We start from the raw sequence: 19,414 nt of genomic DNA, 5'->3' as shown, positions 1-19,414 counted from the left end.
AACACGTCTCAGTCCAGTTGCAGACTCCGATCAATTCTCAGAGGCTGAGGATGAGATTTTCCCCAATTACTGGTTCAGAGACGCCCCCAGTTCTGAGATACCTACGGTCACCATTCATCAAGAAACGCACCCTTATTTATCAGTGTCTTCTGGGGAAGATGCACAACTTCCAGAATTTTGTCCCTCAGTTAAAGGTTCTACTGCTCGATATCCAAGCTGCAATCCACAGACTGACCAGTTATGTAACTTACCTGTTGACAGTCCAGATTCAGCAACTCTTCCAGTGTCTGAGAGTCACTGTCATGACACAGAAATCGTGAGCGATGACCAAAATCCACCAGCAGAGATGGAGACCGAAAGGATTGCACCTGGAAGTGATTGTCATGACTTGAATCCCGGGTTATCTTCTCTTGCTCCAAACCTGTCTACGGATGTTGAGGCGGCAGGTCGAACTGAAATGGGATTGTCAAATGAGTCACCAACAGATGAATCTCCTGAAGAGCTCTCAGTAGACCAGACACTGATTGGAAGCCAAGACCAACCTGGTTCTGCTAGACGATCAAATAGGGAGCGAGAACCGCCTAAACGCCTTCAGTATGTGAAACTTGGGCATCCACTTATAGCGGTGGTGCAATCTCTGTTCCAGGGTTTAACCACGGCTTTTACAGACATTTTGGATGAGGGTTATCACCCATTAGATTGCCCTGTCCAGACCCATCAGACAGTAATTACCCAACCATTGCCATGCAACGGGGCGTGCATGAGTTCAGTGGGGGAGGTTGTAGCCCAGCTAGAAAAAAAGAGCAGTGGAAAGTAGTTTTTTTTCATGTATAATGTAAAGAATTTAGTCATTTCTTTTTTCTTTTATGTTTAAAGGAAGATGTGGACCAATAAGATTATCTGTTGTCATTTAACTTGGCCAATCAGCAATGAGCTCCCAGTGACCCTTGCTGTTGACCTTGATCACATGATTTCCTGTGTTGCCATTTCGTTCCTGTTCATATAATGCCATGTGCCAGAGAAACTAATGTTCCCGAAGTCGAATCGCTAGGAGTTAAAAGCAAGTCTGCTGCAGTTGTTTTTGGTTGTTCAGAGTTTCACCCTGTCAACGGTGAGTACGAAAAGTGGGGAAAACCTAATTTGTTAAGGATAAAAAGGGCAGACTTAACGGGACGGCGAGTCCGCTAGCCGCTAAGCTAACTGCTAGCGCTCACGCTAGCAGAATTTGACTGTGTTCTGTGTGTGAAATGGCTAGTGACTGCAATCATATTACGTTTAAGAAAAAAAACAAAAGAAATGGTGCTAATCAGTTTTATGTTTAACAAGTTAATCCAATTGTACGCCGATTCTCAGATTTTCAGTTGTGTTCTTTGAGTTGGTTATAATGCACAAGTCTGGTGAGCTACTGTGAGTTGCTGACTGCAGCTACAGTGTTAACTATAGAAGCTGTGTTTTTTTTGAGAACATTGTCAGCCGTCAGGTTGATAAAATTATAGCTCATCTAAGAGGATATGATGCTGCAGTGATATAATTTTGTTGTACAACAGAGCTAGCTGAATTAAGATATAGAGTTACACTAATACTTATTGTTCATTTTTGAATGTTTTAAGTAAGTGTGGCTGTTTCACAACAGTGAATGTGACTATATGGACCTGTGACCTGTTTATAGGTCAGGTTTTTTTTTGTTATCTGGTAAAAGGATGACTCGACAGACGGACCCAGTCTGAAGCAAGCCCCATCGAGGAGCAGTGATTCCACAGTTCCAGTTAACTGGATGGCGAGCCAACCCGAAATTGAAAAGGATTTGCCAAGGTTTTATTGAAGCCAAAGTTTCGTTCCCATTGAAGCTTCAGATACCTGCAGGACTACGAACTTTCTTCCTTCATCGGAGTGTGGTAGGACAAACATTAAACAAACTGAACGGGCCCCAACGATCCATCAGTTATCAGACATTATCCACTCATAATTGACTCAGAGAAAGCTGTATGCGCGCACTTTTATTTAGTTTGTTATTTTGGGGGAAATATTTTGTATTTTATTTTATTGTTTTTTCATTACATTGTTGCAGCTGCTGTGTGTCAAATATAACAAATTTGTGAACAGTATATTGTGGTGTGGTCTCTTCTTATTGGTGTTTATACCTTGGGCTCCTGCCGATCCTAGATCTTCTGATACTGGCTAGTGGGAGTTCGGTCATTCTTAATAATAATTCACAAGTTGGGTTACACTTGTGATGTCCTCCCGATTTGCATACAATGTGAGCCATCAGGGGTCAAAAGTGTCCCCACTTCATTTGACTGTTTTTTAAAGTAAAAAGTATAAATTGTCAATCAATTCAGTGTTACACCTTAGTTTTACTTAAGACCAACACATTAAAACAAAATTTACTCAACATTTTACATTTTAGGGCCACCAGACCTTGTTTACAAAAAATAAACCCTGTTTTTTAGCGAAAATAAAACAAGAAAATTAAATATTTAATTAAATTAAATATTAAAATTATTTTTTTTTTTTAACCCTTGTGATGTCCTCCCGATTTGCATACAATGTGAGCCATCAGGGGTCAAAAGTGTCCCCACTTCATTTGACTGTTTTTTTAAAGTAAAAAGTATAAATTGTCAATCAATTCAGTGTTACACCTTAGTTTTACTTAAGACCAACACATTAACACAAAATTTACTCAACATTTTACATTTTAGGGCCACCAGACCTTGTTTACAAAAAATACACCCTGTTTTTTAGCGAAAATAAAACAAGAAAATTTAATATTTAATTAAATTAAATATTTAAAAAAAATTTTTTTTTAAAAAATTCTCACTAAAGTTCAACATACAGAGTGCTGTATGTTGAACTTTAGTGAGAATTCTTTTTTTGAACCATCTATAAATTTTAAATGGCAGCACATAATCACACCTGTGGTCCTCAGGGCTCAAAAATGACCCCGTTTGCTTTGAAGCAACAAGTATAAAATATCATCCATCTCTGTGTTTCAAGGTTTTATTCAACTTTATTCCAACTCATTGCCTGACAGTTTTCTATATTTTGGCATGGTAGGAGGGCATGAGTCTGAGTGAAGGCAAACTTTCATGAGGACAAAGGCGTGTCCATATTTGACCCAAGTGCAGGAGGAAGCTCAGGTTTATTCCTCTGCACTGGTCCCATCATGGACAGCATTCTTTCTGCAGTTGCAGGCCAAGGGGCATATACAGTAAACAAGCTGTTACAGGTGATTGTTTTCTTTTGGAAACCTGCAATGTTAGGGACAACTCGTGTCCTGACTGCAGGACAGACGGTTTGCCATCGCACACGAGCATGTTCCATGTACAGCTGGACCTGCATCACATGCTGCCCATGTTTTTGTCTCAAAGTTCCCTGGTTTACTTGGATGTTCTGTTGGAGGGGACAGAGTCCTCTGAAGGGGACTTGGTGCTCATACAGTCACATCAGTACCAGGATCTTACATCACAGCAGGAGGAACACCCACTTGTGTTTCAAGTCAAGTCAACACCAACACACATCATACACCTCAAATGGGAGCACGTTTGTGTCATGAACGACGATCATCTATTGTGTCTTTATCAAGAAATTATGTCCTTTTTGTGCTTCTATGATTAATCTTGTGTCAGCATGAAAACTTCTCTACCAGACTCAGGATGTCATAAACTGGCCGTAGCGACTCTACTGGATGCACGGCAGTAAGAATCAACACACCCACATATGCCTACAGCTGCATTCGGTCCATTTTTCTTCCTCTCTTGTTGTCCCTCCTTGTTCATCATTGAGTTGGCTGTAGAGCAGGTCATCTGCTAATTGGATGGTTGTTGGTTCAATCTCTGTGTGCTCTAGTCTGGAGTTCTTACCAAGGTGTCCTTGGGCAAGTTACTGAACCCCAACTTGGTCTCTGATGCATCCATTGGCATGTGAACGTTAAAAAGCAGAATACAAGCAGAATACACTGTGTATAATGCTTTCAGTACTCGAGTAGAAAAGCCACTGAAGGAGTATGGGACCTGGCACATGTGCTTGGACTGTGGTAGATCATCTTTCTCTGAGGCACATGAGAGAGTCATGCATCGTCTGTCACTGGGAAGGTTAGAAGACCAGATCAGTGTTTCCTCACGTTACTGCAAATATTCCTCTGTCTCAGCTGATTCCTCTTTCCTGCTTGATTCTTTGTCTTCATCATAATTGAAATGGATGATGTGTAGTCCTCTGACACATCTTCTATTTCAGTTTCACATTCTGAAAATTCAAGAAACTTCAAGAAGCCCAGTCACTTTCTCTCCAAGCTCCTCAGACTACCATGTCCTGGATGCCTGAGAACCTACTTGAACATAGTTCAGATTCTTCATCACTTTTCTTCACTTCATAGCCTTCTTCCACTTCTGCAGGTGGCTGATGTGCTTTTTCAGAGAAAGGGTAGCATGTGCTCTAAATATTGACAATATTTTCTATATCTTCTAACCCTGGATCTTCCTGAACATTGATTCTCCCTCCTCATTATACTAGAGGACAATATGTGCTTTGTCCTACTGGTCATTGCTTTGCACAACATGGTAAAAAAAAGTATGCTCATCAAAGTATGCAAATCTCCAGTGCAATGGAGGCTTTTGAGGATACTTTCTGTGTATGTATTATTGTAGAGTCTACCTTACAATACAAAACACTTTGATGCGGCTGTTGTTGTGATTTGGCGCTGTATAAATAAAATTTCATTGAATATAGAGCACCTGCCTCCTCATTGTGCTGCCTGTTGTGGTTGTTATGACCAGTGCTTGACCCCACACATCAGTGATCCAAGATCAAAGATGTTTGAAAACAGTATGGTGTGAAAATACGGCTCTTTGCAACACTTTGTACTTTGGGGTCATTTTTGTCCACGAGGGCCAACAACGTTATAAAATTCAATAAAAACCACATAAATAAATCAAATTACTTGAAACTTATTCCAATCATTCATAGTATAGTAATGAATAACTTCTGTTATTTTCAGCCCATTTGATGAATAACAAATACATTTTTGATAGCAAAAGATTTCGTTAGAGGACAAAAATGACCCATGGACAACACAAGGGTTAAACTAATAATACGCTAACATGGGGGGGGGGGGGGGGGTGCTTCTCATTCAGGCTTTACTAATGCCCTTGTAAGCATAAAGGCTTGAAGTTTTGATGTGGTTTACATTTTTATCTTATTTCCTTAGCAAATCATGTCACGGAGAACTACTCCCCTTCAGGATGCCATTAATCACATCCTTGCAAGAAGAGACAAGAATTCAATGTTAGAAATCAAATTTATTAATTCAGTTAAAGGTGAGTGACTTTGACACACTGCAGGCTAGACTGAGGGGTTACGCATCACCAGTGGTGACCTGTACAAACATCAATATAAATTAAAATGAAAGGTATTTTAATCGCTACCTTATCGTGGTGGAGGGGTTTGTGTGTCCCAGGGATCCCAGGGGCTATGTTGTCTGGGGGCTTTTGCCCCCTGGTAGGGTCTCCCATGGCAAACTGGTCCTGGGTGAGGGACCAGACAAAGAGCGATTCAGAAGACCCCCATGAAAAGAATATCGAGGGAACAGTTTACCCTGCCCGGGATAGGGTTACCGGGGCCCCGCCCTGGAGCCAGGCCCGGGGAGGGTGCCCGAGGGCGAGCGTCTGGTGGCCGGGCCTTAGTCCATGGGGCCCGGCCGGGCACAGCCCGAAGAGGAGACATGGGCCCATCCTCCCGCAGGCCCACCACCCGCAGGAGGCGCCATAGGGGTCGGGTGCATTGTGAGCCGGGTGGCGGCCAGGAGCGGAGGCCCTGGCGGACCGACCCCCGGCTGCCAAGACTGGCAATAGGGACATGGAATGTCACCTCTCTGGTGGGGAAGGAGCCTGAGTTGGTGCGTGAGGTTGAGAGGTACCGGCTAGATATAGTTGGGCTCACCTCTACGCATTGTCTGGGCTCTGGAACCAGTCTCCTGGAGAGGGGCTGGACTCTGTCTCAGTCTGGAGTTGCCCCTGGTGAGAGGCGGCGGGCTGGGGTGGGTATTCTTATATCCCCTCGGCTTGCTGCCGGTACGTTGGGGTTTTTCCCGGTGGACGAGAGGGTTTGTTCCCTGCGCCTTAGGGTCGGGGAACGGGTCCTGACTGTCATCTGCGCTTATGCGCCGAGTGGCAGTTCGGAGTACCCAGCCTTCTTAGAGTCCCTGGGGGGGGTGCTGGAAGGTGCTCCACCTGGAGACTCTGTTGTCCTGCTGGGAGACTTCAATGCTCACGTGGGTAACGACAGCGAGACCTGGAGGGGCGTGATTGGGAGGAACGGCCTCCCTGATCTGAACCCGAGCGGTGCTTTGTTATTGGACTTCTGTGCTAATCACAGTTTGGCCATAACGAACACCCTGTTCGAACATAAGAGTGTCCATAAGTGCACGTGGCACCAGGATGCTCTAGGCCGTAGGTCGATGATCGATTTTGTAATCGTATCACCAGACCTGCGACCATATGTTCTGGACACTCGGGTAAAGAGAGGGGCTGAGCTGTCAACTGATCACCACCTGGTGGTGAGTTGGATCAGGTGGCGGGGGAGGACGCTGGACAGACCTGGTGCACCTAAACGCGTAGTGAGGGTGTGCTGGGAACGTCTAGCAGAGGCCCCAGTCCGCGAGATCTTCAACGCACACCTCCGGCAGAGCTTCAACAGCATTCCGAGGGAGACTGGGGACATTGAGTCCGAATGGACCATGTTCAGCGTCTCCATTGCCGAAGCTGCTGCATTGAGCTGCGGCCGCAAGGTGGTTGGTGCCTGCCGTGGTGGTAATCCCCGAACCAAATGGTGGACACCAGAGGTGAAGGGAGCCACCAGGCTGAAGAAGGAGGCCTATCGGGCTTGGTTAGCCTGTGGGACTCCGGAGGCAGCCGACAGGTATCGACAGGCCAAGCGGAATGCGGCTCGGGCAGTGGCTGAAGCAAAAACTCGGGTGTGGGAGGAGTTCAGAGAGGCCATGGAAAAAGACTTTCGGACTGCCTCGAAGAGATTCTGGCAAACCGTCAGGCGTCTCAGGAGGGGAAAGCGGTGCTCTACCTGCACTGTGTATAGTGCTGGCGGAGCGCTGTTGACGTCGACTGAGAAAATTGTCGGGCGGTGGAAGGAATACTTCGAGGACCTCCTTAATCCCACTGACACGTCTTCCGGGGAGGAAGCAGAGTCTGGGGATGAGGGGTGTGACCCACCAATTTCCGGGGGCGAGGTCACTGAGGCAGTTAAACAGCTCCTTGGTGGCAGAGCCCCTGGTGTCGATGAGGTCCGCCCCGAGTTCCTGAAGGCTCTGGACGTTGTAGGGCTGTCTTGGTTGACACGTCTCTGCAATGTTGCGTGGAGATCAGGGGCAGTACCTGTGGACTGGCAGACCGGGGTGGTGGTCCCCATCTTCAAGAAGGGGGACCGGAGGGTGTGTTCCAACTACAGGGGGATCACACTCCTCAGCCTCCCCGGGAAAGTCTATGCCAGGGTGCTGGAGAGGAGGGTTCGTCCGCTAGTCGAACCTCGGATACAGGAGGAACAATGCGGTTTTCGTCCTGGTCGCGGAACACTGGACCAGCTCTTTGTCCTCTCGAGGATACTTGAGGGTGCATGGGAGTTTGCCCAACCAGTCTACATGTGTTTTGTGGACCTGGAGAAGGCATTCGACCGTGTCCCTCGGGGCGTCCTGTGGGAGGTGTTGCGCGAGTATGGGGTGTCTGGCCCATTGCTACGGGCCATTCAATCCCTATACAACCGTTGCAAGAGCTTGGTTCGCATTGCCGGCAATAAGTCGGACTCGTTCCCGGTGGGTGATGGGCTCCGCCAGGGCTGCCCTTTGTCTCCGGTTCTGTTCATAATTTTTATGGACAGGATTTCTAGGCGCAGCCAAGTGGCGGAGGGCTTTCGCTTTGGTGGCCTCAGAATCTCATCTCTGATTTTTGCGGATGATGTGGTTCTGTTGGCTTCATCGGGTGAGGGCCTCCAGCTCGCACTGGAGCGGTTCGCAGCCGAGTGTAACGCAGCGGGAATGAGGATCAGCACCTCCAAATCTGAGGCCATGGTTCTCAGCCGGAAAAGGGTGGAGTGCCCACTCCGGGTCGGGGATGAGTTCCTGCCCCAAGTGGAGGAGTTCAAGTATCTCGGGGTCTTGTTCGCGAGTGATGGGAGAAGGGAGCTGGAGATCGACAGACGGATTGGGGCTGCGGCTGCAGTAATGCGGACGCTGCACCGGTCAGTCGTGGTGAAGAGGGAGCTGAGTGTAAAAGCGAAGCTCTCAATTTACCGGTCGATCTACGTCCCTACCCTCACCTATGGCCACGAGCTGTGGGTAGTGACCGAAAGAACGAGATCGCGGATACAAGCGGCGGAAATGAGCTTCCTCCGAAGGGTGGCTGGCCTCTCCCTTAGAGATAGGGTGAGAGGTTCGGCCATCCGGGAGGGGCTTAGAGTAGAGCAGCTGCTGCTCCACATCGAAAGGAGTCAGCTGAGGTGGTTCGGGCATCTGGCAAGGATGCCCCCCTGGGCGCCTCCTGGGCGAGGTGTTCCAGGCATGTCCCACCGGGAGGAGGCCCCGGGGCAGACCCAGGACACGCTGGAGAGATTATATCTCTCGGCTGGCCTGGGAACGCCTTGGTATTCCCCCGGACAAGCTGGAGGAGGTGGCTGGGGAGAGGGAGGTCTGGACCTCTTTGCTTAGGCTGCTACCCCCGCGACCCGACCTCGGATAAGCGGATGAAGATGGATGGATGGATGGATGGATGGTATTTTAATAATAATTTAGTTATTAGCGAGCCTGGCTATTTATGTTTTCTGCACTTGGACATGTTTTCTTTATTATATATGTAGAATTGAAAAAAAGCACAACATTGCATACTTGTTATTTACAGATATACATATTTAATGAATTGATTATTTGCAGTGCTGCCACACCTGTGTCTCTAATATGGTTGTTTCTTCAGGTCGTGGCATCTTCACTTTAGCCAATTTCAAACAAGGAGACTTTGTGGTCGAGTATAGAGGGGAGCTTATTGATGCAACTGAAGCTGAACACAGACGTAACCTGTACCCCAGCGCATGTTCAGTCTTCATGTTTGACTTCATATGGAAGCAGAAGACATTGTGGTAAATTCAAAATGACTGAATGTTTACATTTCTATTGCAAGGTCAGGATTTCTGAAGCAAACATCTCATATTGCTCTTTACGAGTCCTTACCTCTAGTACCCGGCCCCGTCAGTCCCCAGAATCTATAGAAGGGGGAGTGACGGACCCGTGGAATAGCAGGATCTCATTCTTACTGAGGCTCCGTCATTTCCCGGTGACCCTGTGGTCCCCGGGAACTCTCGGTACTGGGGACTGACGGGACTCCCACATATGCTGAGGGCCCGTTAGTCCCCGTATTCAGCCTGTGTGTGCCTTCTCTAATACACACTCACGGGCGTAATGTACGGTGTTAGAGGGGTAATAATATAAGCCTACATTTTACAGCTAAGACAGTGTGCTCACGCTGCTGTGAAGATTTAAAATATAATATAGAGATAGAGAAAATAATAAGAGAAAATTCAAATGGCCAGGGCTGAATGAGCGCCCCTGTGTCTGTGCGCATTTGGCACATGTGGACACGGAGACCCGTGCACTGTTATACTGTGTCCAAAACTACTGTATAATATGTACAATGCCAAAATAGTACATGTCAAGTGTTCTCTGCCTGTGAGGTAGGTAGATGGATGGCTTGATGGATAGGTGAAAAACCTTTCAACACAAAAAATAAAGAACATTTCATTAATCATTCAGATAAATTAAATGCATTATACAGAAATGAAATAACAAAAATATACACTTCAGTAAAGCCACTTTTGTCTAAACTATCATTTATCCTAGTTTTAGTTTCACATTCATTAGTTTTTGAATCAGAGGTGAGTAATTTCAAACAACGAAGATGAAATAAACTGTGGTCTACCTTGCATTTTTTACACTTTCTGTAACAATTACATTTTTAAAGTATACATTTTAGAGTTTACAAATATTTTAATAAAGACTTTAACCAAGGATTTTCTTTTACAAAGAATTATTTTCCTTAAATTAAACCAAACATATTTACACTAGTTTTAAGATTTAACCAAGGATTTGGGGTAATTACTTTTAGTATTAATTAACATAAGTGTGGGAAACACTATCTACATAAACAATCTATTCAAACTTAAACATTTATTTTAATATCAATATAATTTTTTAAACTTAAATGCAGTAACTATTTCCCAAAGCATAAACACATTCCACAATTGAGCTTCCATATTTCCCAAACATAAGCAGCAAATATGAGTCCGAGCTTACCGATAGCCCGTCTAACTCAAAGTCTTCCTCACAGTGGAAAGTGGATTGTGCTTGGTTTGCTGTCCTCTCAGCATGTCACGCTCGGGTCAAATGACTGCTGCATGCATTTTAAGGTCTACTAGGCACGCCCGCCCTTGATTGCTCTAATTCAACTCACCTGGCAGAGCAGTGCACACCAGGCTGCGCTTAGCTGTAGATTGCACAAGGTCTAATCAGTGGCCACGCGCAAGCAGCAGCACAGAGCAGGTAGTGGGCAAGAGGAGGAAGAGAAGAGAAGAGTAACAGCCACACCTACTAGGTCAGCGCAACAGTACAACAAAACCACGTTTAAGCTCTAAGCACAAGTAGAAGCGCAAACACTTATCTCAGTCAGAAAGCAATGCGTCCTTGACTGATGGACGCAGTTATAAACTATGCATTTAACAACTAAACTTGTATTGGATGTTGTGTTTGTGTTGGTGCTTAAAAATTATAGTATAGTTCATAGGCATGTCACTATAAATGTTTGTTTGATGTATGTTTCCAAATTTGCAGTATTGATGGAGCACTTGAAGATGGGTCATTTGGGCGACTAGTAAACGATGAACACAGGACACCAAATTGCAGAATGAAGTTGATTGAAGCAGAAGGGAAGCCACATCTCTGCCTTTTTGCACTGAAGGAAATTGTGGCAGGAAGTGAAATTACTTATGACTATGGTGGGAAAGAATGGCCCTGGCGGAAAAAGGTGGGTCATTTAAAAAAAATTTTCCCCTATGAATTGTTGTTTAAAACCTACATATCTAGATGTCACAATTAGGGATGCAACTAACGATTATTTCAATAATCGATTAGTTGTTTCAGCCCTAGTCACGATATTTAAATGTCCTCTTGGTGGTATTCAATCTGGTTTAACTAAATCTTGAATTTGTATGACTTTCCCAAGTGATGATTGCAAGCTTATCTGTTTTGTGTCCCCTTAACAAGTGTGTTTTACTGAGTGGCCACACACTGGAGGTGAAACAGTGAAAGCATCAGTTTGAGCTCAGATGTCATTATGACAGTGTCCTTGTAAACCTTGGGTTTTTCTGTGTCAGACATATACATGCACCTTTTACTCACAGTCACTTTAGCTTCTTAGTATTGTCTTACTTTGGCTTCACTTAACTAGGTAAGGGTTAATCACTCTGTTTCCTTGCAGTTAGGGTGAGAGTTAGAACTGTATTTAACTGAAGGTGAAACAGAAAATGCTTAACTATGTGTGTGTGTCTGACACAGACAAACTCAAGGTATGTGAGAACACTGTCCTGACATCTGAGCTCGAACTGAGTCTTTCACTGTTTCATCTCCAGTGTTTGGCATACTCAGAAAAACACACGGGTTGAGGGTGTTACTTCGGTAGCACATATACTAAAATTGGAACGATACAGAGAAGATTAGCATGGCCCCTGCGCAAGGATGACACGCAAATTCGGGACACTGGTTAGAAAAGACCACTCGTATTGGATTAAATACATTTCCACTGTAGCTGCCAGATGTTTACAATATTTGTTCTACTTTTCATACCCAGCTAAAGATCGCAAGCATCCCTTCTGGTCAACAGTGTGTTGCAGAGCCTATTGCCCATGACGTGGAGCACCATGTGATCTCTACAGACTCATTCACAGGTGAGTCCCTGCTTGAGTAAGCACTACCTGTTAAACCCTGGGGTCTTGCAAAGCACTATGCCTCCATGTCTTGTGTTCTCTTCTACAGACAGAGAATTAAGAGCAGAGTGTCAGTCATCTAGACCTACAGCAGACAACTCTGAGCATGAGGTTAGCATGGATTCATCTGTTTACTAAAGATTGTATCAATGTGTAGTTTGGTAAATAGTGTGGTTTGTAAAGATCATAAAATATTTGGGTAACAATGTTTTATGTTTCATTTCATGTTTTTAATTTTTTCCAGTGTACAATTCATAGGCTGGTATTTGAATCGGTGAAACTTGACAAATGCGGGATATGCCATTCACCTTTGACAGCTATCAGATGGCACGGTCTAAGATGCAAGCGTAAGTGTATTATTTATCTTGTGTTAATTAATGCATTTTTTCACTATACCCTAAGTTACCATGAGTCAGGTCTACATTTTCATATGTAAAGAATAAAAAAAATCACTTCAAAGTTTTATCAATTCAAACCATTGCAATGATACACAGTGTAATGGCAGATACTATCACATATCATGCATTTGAGTTTGTCTGCTTAGTGTGGCAGAGAACAGAGAACATACTGTAATAATGTATATTGCCCTCTTACTCTTTGTTGATTAGACTGTTGAACTTTACAACTTTAAATCTTTGTTTCACTCTTTCAACATCAAGCTCATATAAGCTAAATAAGCATCTCACCGCGCGCAAGGCATGCCGGTCCGGGTCAAGGGTCACGACTACCCAGCGTGCATCGTAAACAGTAAACACTGCCGCGTGTGATAGCGATATTGAATATTTTGAGCGTCCTAACGTCAATGTTTTAAAAGAATTTGGTACGAAACGGGGATACAGTGCTGCTGGGAAGAGAAAGAAAGAACTCGTGGCCCTCGCTTGGGCGTTTTCACTACAAAAAGCCCCTATAGTTTTAACAAAACAGCAGGAGCGGGAGGCTATGCTACCTTGGATATAAGTCTCTGCTCGAGATCGAGACTGACAGTTGTCAGATGACAATTCCAGATCCCTTAGAGCTGAGAGAAGGTTGGTACAATGAATCGACAGCTGCAAATAAACTTTCACTTTCAAAGCCTCATATCCGGAGCCATCAGCCTCTGTGGTGCCCGGAGACGCTCGTGCGGGGTTTGGCCACTGACGTCTGGCAACCCTGGCACAGCACTTCCCCGTAGGCCTATATCCATGGATGTATTAAAAGAACCAAGCCTATATCTGACAGAGAAATATAATTCAGCCTTTACATCGTGGGTAGTGGTGTACTCTGACCCGGCCGCGCCGTGCATGCGTACTGACAATGCTGATTTAGCTTATTTGTGATGTTACAATGCAAAAACCACAGTTCCTGATTTGATCTGTTATATAAAGATAAAGCAAAATGCACAAATGTTTAATTATATTTAAGAGAGTATCAACATGTATGAGGTAAACTGCCCTCAAGTCTGTTTGTCATTCTGTAATTACACATATACACACAAACTTGGAAGATGATGTTTTAATGATAATAAACCCGTTGAGTAAACATTGCATCAAACTTGCTAACTTCTTACAATGTCAATATAGGAAGCCCAATAAGGTACTGGGTCTGATTAATCCAGACCTATTCCAATAGATCAATCAGGCAGTTTGCAATACAAATGCTTGATGGTGTCTCTACACGTTTTCAATGACTTTTTAGTAGAAGTCCTTTTCATCTCAATCCTTATTAATTAATGTAGGATAAACATTTTAGCTTTTCTGTTTCTCACTAGATCATTCTGCCAGAAGTCTTTGAGCCAAGAATGCATTCTGAAACATGGCCTATGTGGCCCATAATGAGTAGTTTGGTCAGGTCAATTTAAGATAATATATATATATCTGCTTTTTATTCTGAATTATGCGTTGGTTTTAAATTTACTTTATGCTTGTTTATATTTAGTGGTCTTAGTGAATATAATTTGTGACGTGTGGGATCGCTACTTTTTAAATTATAACTTAATGAATCATCGGTTGTTGTCTAATGCTGTGGTTTCTTTGTATTTGTAGAATGCCGTTGTGTGTGGCATAAGATCTGCCTCCAGACATCTTCAGAAGACTGGGATATGTCCGACGTAAGTGTACAGTGAAATTCAACCTGGAAAGACTCAGATATGGAGAAAGAATTAGACATGCTTTATTGAACATTAAATATTTGGCGGTCAGACCCCGGCGGGAAAACTGTTGATAAAAGCATTGCTGATTGAAGTAGGAGGTCTTCCCCCGGGGTCTGGACACTGGTGGTGGTATGGAGGCAGGGGGCAAGCATGGGGGTGCAGGGGTGGTGGAGGGATGCGAAAACGCTGCGAGGCCGAGCTATGGGTGAAAGAGCTTAAATGCCCGGATGCTGAATGGAGGCGTAGGTGCGAGGGAGCTCCGGATTGGCTGTGACGTAGTGAGCAGCTGAAGGGAGTTGAGATGATGATGATGGAGACGATGTGCAGGTGTGTCTCCCAGGTTGAATTTAAGCAGGCTTCATTATAATATAGTTAATATTGACGTAGATGCAGTTCGTGAAGATTGCCACATGTTGCTTGCTCTTCCTTTTTCTTTCATCACAAAATTATAAGGATAATCAGTTTTGTAAGTGTTGTCTCAGATAGAGAATTGAAAGCAGAGAGATTTTGGACTGGATAGAGTGTAGAAGTTATGTGAGAGAGGCCAGAAATAAATAAACACATTGTAAAAATATTACTTAGATTTTATTATAATCCTTTGTATGAAATTGTTTTGTTTTTTTTACAATCTAGTCTCAAAGGTTTTACAAATTTTGATCTGTGGGGGTCATTGTGGGAGGGGCTCCGGGACCAGGTTAGGGCTGGTGTCTTAGTTTTTTTGTTTTGTGTTTGTTTTTTTGTTAATGTCATTGTTCAAAAAATATAAATTGAATATTAGAAATGGGACAAATATCAAAAAAGTACTGAATCGATCACAGATTGCAAATTGATCAAGCAGAATCAAAATACTTGCACAAAATACATAACTGCTGCACATTTTCTTCTTTAAATCAGGAGGTATTTCTTAGTACTTTTAAGACCTCTAGAGACTTTGGTTTACGTCCCGAGCTCTGTGACGTGAACAATTTAGCATTTATCCTTCCCATGTTTATTTCTATTATTTAATCTATGCTGTATTTACGAACAGGGTGATGTCTCATCTGATGAAGAATACATCCCAAATTCTGCATCAGATTCAGAAAGCTCAGGAACAGAGTTGTCTATTGAGTTACCTGGACCATCAAAAAACTCCCATGCTGCTAGCATGCCTGATTTATGCGTTACTTTTGCTGAAAAAGAACAGACCATGGATGTTAAGAACAACTTTGAGCACATTTTGAATGATCTTGAAACTACTGATGATCTTCATCCCGACCAAGAACCAGACAGCTCAGAGTCATGCCAGCAGAAAACAAAAGATGCATGTAGCGAAAAGAGTACTGTGGATATGCTGTGCCAAAATGAATCCCCAACCAAGTCAACAAAATTAATCAAAAGCACAGTCAATTTTTGTTTTGTATGTGGAAAACCTCAAACAAAATTTGCACGTCATCTGGAGACGCATGAAAATGAAAATGCTGAAGTCGCCCAGGTGCTTCAGTTACCCAAATCATCAAAGGACAGAAAAGTTCATCTTGAAAGGTTACGAAACCTTGGTAACTTCAAGCACAACTCTGCTGTTAAAACCACAGGATCAGGTTGTCTTAAAGTGAAAAGGATCTCAAAAAAGAGCAGCAGCAGCGCTGAGACATACGAGTACTGCTTATACTGTAAGGGTATGATATCCAGAAAAGAAGTTTCTCGGCATATGAAAAGATGTGCTTTAAGACCAGAGAATAATGCTGAAGAGAAGCTGAAAGATAGTCTTTGGTATAGCATCTACTCAATCCACAATGTCTCAGCCAATTTCAAGTGAACTCTACTCAGTACTGGGCAAGATGCACAAGGATGATGTGTCTAGTGCAATAAGGAATGATCATTATATTATGCAGTTGGCTCAGTCTCTTTTTAATAAGCATGGAAGTGACAGATCAAAGCATGAGTATATAAGACAGAAAGTAAGGGAACTTGGGAGATTACTTGTGACTTTGCGTCACACAACAAGAATCCATAATATGGAAGAGGCAATAAAACCAGCCAACTTCTTTATTCTTACTAATGCTGTCAAGAGAGTTTCAGGTTTTGATACTGAAACCAGCACATTCAAAGCCCCAAGTTTGGCCCTGAAGCTTGGACATTCTCTCAGAAAAATAAGTGATATTATCATGTGTCGTGCTCTCATGGAAGAGGATCAAGAGGCGATCGATTCAATCAGGAGGTTTCACACACTTCATGAAACAAAGTGGTCTGAATTAGTTTCCCATTCAGCCTTATCAAACCTGAGTGAGGCAAAATACAACAAGGTCGACAGCCTTCCACTGACCAGAGATGTTCAGAAGCTGCAGTTATATCTTGGTCAGCAAGTGGAATCGGCTAGGGAGAAACTAGGTGATAACCCAACAGCAGGAACTTATGCAGCACTAGCAAAGGTGATCCTTTGTCAAGTGATTTTGTTCAATAGGAGGAGGGAAGGTGAAGTAGCACGTATGACTGTCAAAAATTTTGAAGATCGTGACATGTCCAAACTAAACGATGACATCAGCTCTGGGCTTACAGAAGTTGAGAAAAGGCTTTGCCAACAGTTTGCCAGAGTGGAACTGAAGGGGAAAAAAGGACGAAAGGTGGCTGTGATCCTGACTTCTGATATGACGATAACCTGTCACTCCTCGTTAGTAAGAGGAAAGAGTGCGGGGTATCTGAAAACAATATGTACCTTTTCGCCATTCCTTGTAGTGAGGGTCACTACAGAGGGCAGTTTGGTCAGTTTGCAGATGCTTGCGGAGCTGAACATCCTCAGAACCTCAGATCAACTAACCTTCGCAAACAGATTGCCACGATAAGCCAAGTCATGAACTTGAAAGATAATGAACTAGACCAGCTGGCCGATTTCCTCGGCCATGACATTAGGGTCCATACAGAATACTATCGACTGCCCCAATCAACAATTCAGCTGGCTAAGATCTCCAAGTTGCTCATGGCCATGGAGAAGGGAACTGTGAAGGATATTCAAGGAAAAACTCTGGATGAAATTGGTGGTATGCATGGTTTATATGTTGTTAAATCGGCTTGGTGTTTGTGAATATGGTTGGTCTAATAACATTTTTTCAATTTTATAGATGACATAGATGGGATGGCTACTGGATCACAGCAACTCCCTGATGCTTCCACATTGCGAGGTACTGAAATTATTGTATTCTGTGTTATAGACTTTGCAGTTGTATTGATAAAATATTTAAAATTTACATTTTATATATATATTTTAGATAATGTTATTGCAGTTCTGTTTGTACTTTGCTGTGTAGTTAATACCATTTACAGTGAGGAAAGTAAGTATTTGCTATTTTGCAAGTTCTCCCACTTAGAAATCATGGAGGGATCTGAAATTTTCAGCGTTGGTACATGTCCACTGTGAGAGACAGAATCTAAAAGAAAATTCCGGAAATCACAATGTATGATTTTATTAAAATATTTTTGTATATTACTGCTTACAATAAGTATTTGAACACTTGCTTATCATGCAGATTTCTGACCCTCAAAGACCTGTTATTCTGCTTTTAAACAGTCCAACTACACTCTGCTCATGATTCTAATTTAGCAGCACCTGTTTGATGCCGTTAGCTTTCATAAAGACACATGTGCACCCCACAATCTGTCAAAAGTGTTGCAGCAACATGAGTAAAACCAAAGAGCTGTCCAACGACACAAGAGACAAAACTTTAGACCTTCACAAAGCTGGAAAGGGCTCCAGAGCCACTGCCAAGCAGCTCGGTGCGTGACAGTGCGTGTGCACGCATGTGCGTGTGCGCGATGGAGCGCGTGCAGGTGACTGTGCGTACCCTCTGCAAGACTCCTGCAGGCGCCCCTGAATGGAAGAGGCTAATGTCTTCCTCGGACTGGAGCCCCACGTAAGATCTCAGCTCGTGGGGTGTCAGTGATGCTAAGAAAGGTGAAGAATCAGCCCAGAACTACACGGGACGAGCTGGTCAATGACCTGAAGAGAGCTGGGACCACCGTTGGCAAGGCTACTATTAGTAATACACTGAGACGTCATGGTTTAAAATCATTCATTACACTGAAGGTTCCCCTTCTTAAGCCAACCCATGTCCAGGCCCGTCTGAAGTTTGCCAGGGACCATCTGGATGATCCAGAGTCATGGGAGAAAGTCCTGTGGTCAGATGAGACCAAAATAAAACTTTTTGGTCTAAACTCCATTGTTGGGGTTTGGAGGAAGAAGAAGGATGAGTCTCATCCCAATAATACCATCCTACAGTGAAGCATGAGGGTGGAAACATCATGCTCTGGGCTGTTTTTCTGCACGGGGGACAGGACCACTGCACTGTATTAAGGAGAAGATAAACGGGGACATGGATTGTGAGATTTTGGGCCAAAACGTCCTTCCCTCAGTCAGAGCATTGAAGATGGGTTCTGGCTGGGTCTTTCAACAAGACAAAGACCTGAAGCACTCAGCCAGGAAAACCAAGGAGTGGCTCCGTAAGAGGCATTTCAAGGTTCTGGAGTGGCCTCACTAGTCTCCAGACCTCAGTCCAATAGAAAATCTGTGGATGGAGTTAAAAGTCTGTGTTGGCCCAAAACATGACAGATCTACAGAAGATCTGTGTGGAGGAGTGGGTCAAAAGACCTTCTGCAATGTGTGCAAACCTGGTGAAGAACTACAGGAACTGTTTGGCTGCTGTAATTGTTAACAAAGGCAATATTAATATAGTTTGACTCAAGTGTTCAAATACTTATTTTACAAAGAAATATACAAAAAACTTGTTATAAAATCATACAATGTGATTTCCGGAATTTTCTTTTAGATTATGTCTCTCACAGTGGACATGTAGCTATGATGAAAATTTCAGAGCCCTCCATGATTTCTAAGTGGGAGAACTCGCAAAATAGCAGGGTGTTCAAATACTTACTTTCCTCACTGTATGTATTATATATATATATATATATATATATAATTTATTTATTTATTTATTTTTTGCTAGAAAAATCTATCAATGACAATGAAGAAATCTTAACTTCTGTGACTTCTGATTTGCCTCACTTCTCCGAGACTGCAGCTCAAGGTACATTTTCAATGCTGTACTCAAAGTTTGCCCAACATATCTTATGTAATGAGCTGGGATCTGTGAGTTAGTCTTGTTCAGAGACAAATCCAGTGAAATGTGCAGTAACGTATTTTAACAGCGCACATCACGTATGATAACGATGCTCTCTTGTTTCATTAATGCCACTTGCATCTCTGTTTTTCATTGCATTAAAAATGAAATC

At 43.4% G+C, this 19,414-nt stretch overlaps 1 protein-coding gene and 4 long non-coding RNA genes across 6 annotated transcripts in view; 4 read left to right on the top strand and 1 right to left on the bottom strand.

Moving 5' to 3' along the window:
• Positions 1 to 19,414, bottom strand: part of LOC308410897 (protein NLRC3-like) — a 48,815-nt gene that overhangs the window by 13,504 nt on the left and 15,897 nt on the right. The window lies entirely within an intron of this gene.
• LOC308410925 lies at positions 915 to 1,771 on the top strand. Its single transcript, XR_013974305.1, has 2 exons — positions 915 to 1,111; positions 1,700 to 1,771. It is a non-coding gene; the product is annotated as an uncharacterized lncRNA (long non-coding RNA).
• LOC308410916 overlaps positions 10,993 to 19,414 on the top strand; it is a 9,742-nt gene continuing 1,320 nt past the window's right edge. The window contains exon 1 of the long non-coding RNA XR_013974294.1: positions 10,993 to 11,069. This is a non-coding gene — a long non-coding RNA (uncharacterized lncRNA). The remainder of the gene's footprint in view (positions 11,070 to 19,414) is intronic.
• Positions 12,288 to 15,464, top strand: LOC308410923. Its single transcript, XR_013974303.1, has 3 exons — positions 12,288 to 12,374; positions 14,049 to 14,113; positions 15,183 to 15,464. It is a non-coding gene; the product is annotated as an uncharacterized lncRNA (long non-coding RNA).
• LOC308410926 lies at positions 17,032 to 19,196 on the top strand. The gene is made up of 3 exons (XR_013974306.1): positions 17,032 to 17,169; positions 17,251 to 17,310; positions 19,129 to 19,196. It is a non-coding gene; the product is annotated as an uncharacterized lncRNA (long non-coding RNA).

Source organism: Rhamphochromis sp. 'chilingali', assembly GCF_963969265.1.
Source record: "Rhamphochromis sp. 'chilingali' genome assembly, chromosome: 15".
Lineage (NCBI taxonomy): Eukaryota > Metazoa > Chordata > Actinopteri > Cichliformes > Cichlidae > Rhamphochromis > Rhamphochromis sp. 'chilingali'.
Note: the sequence above shows the minus strand (reverse complement) of the source record. Positions and strands in the feature narration are given on the sequence as shown.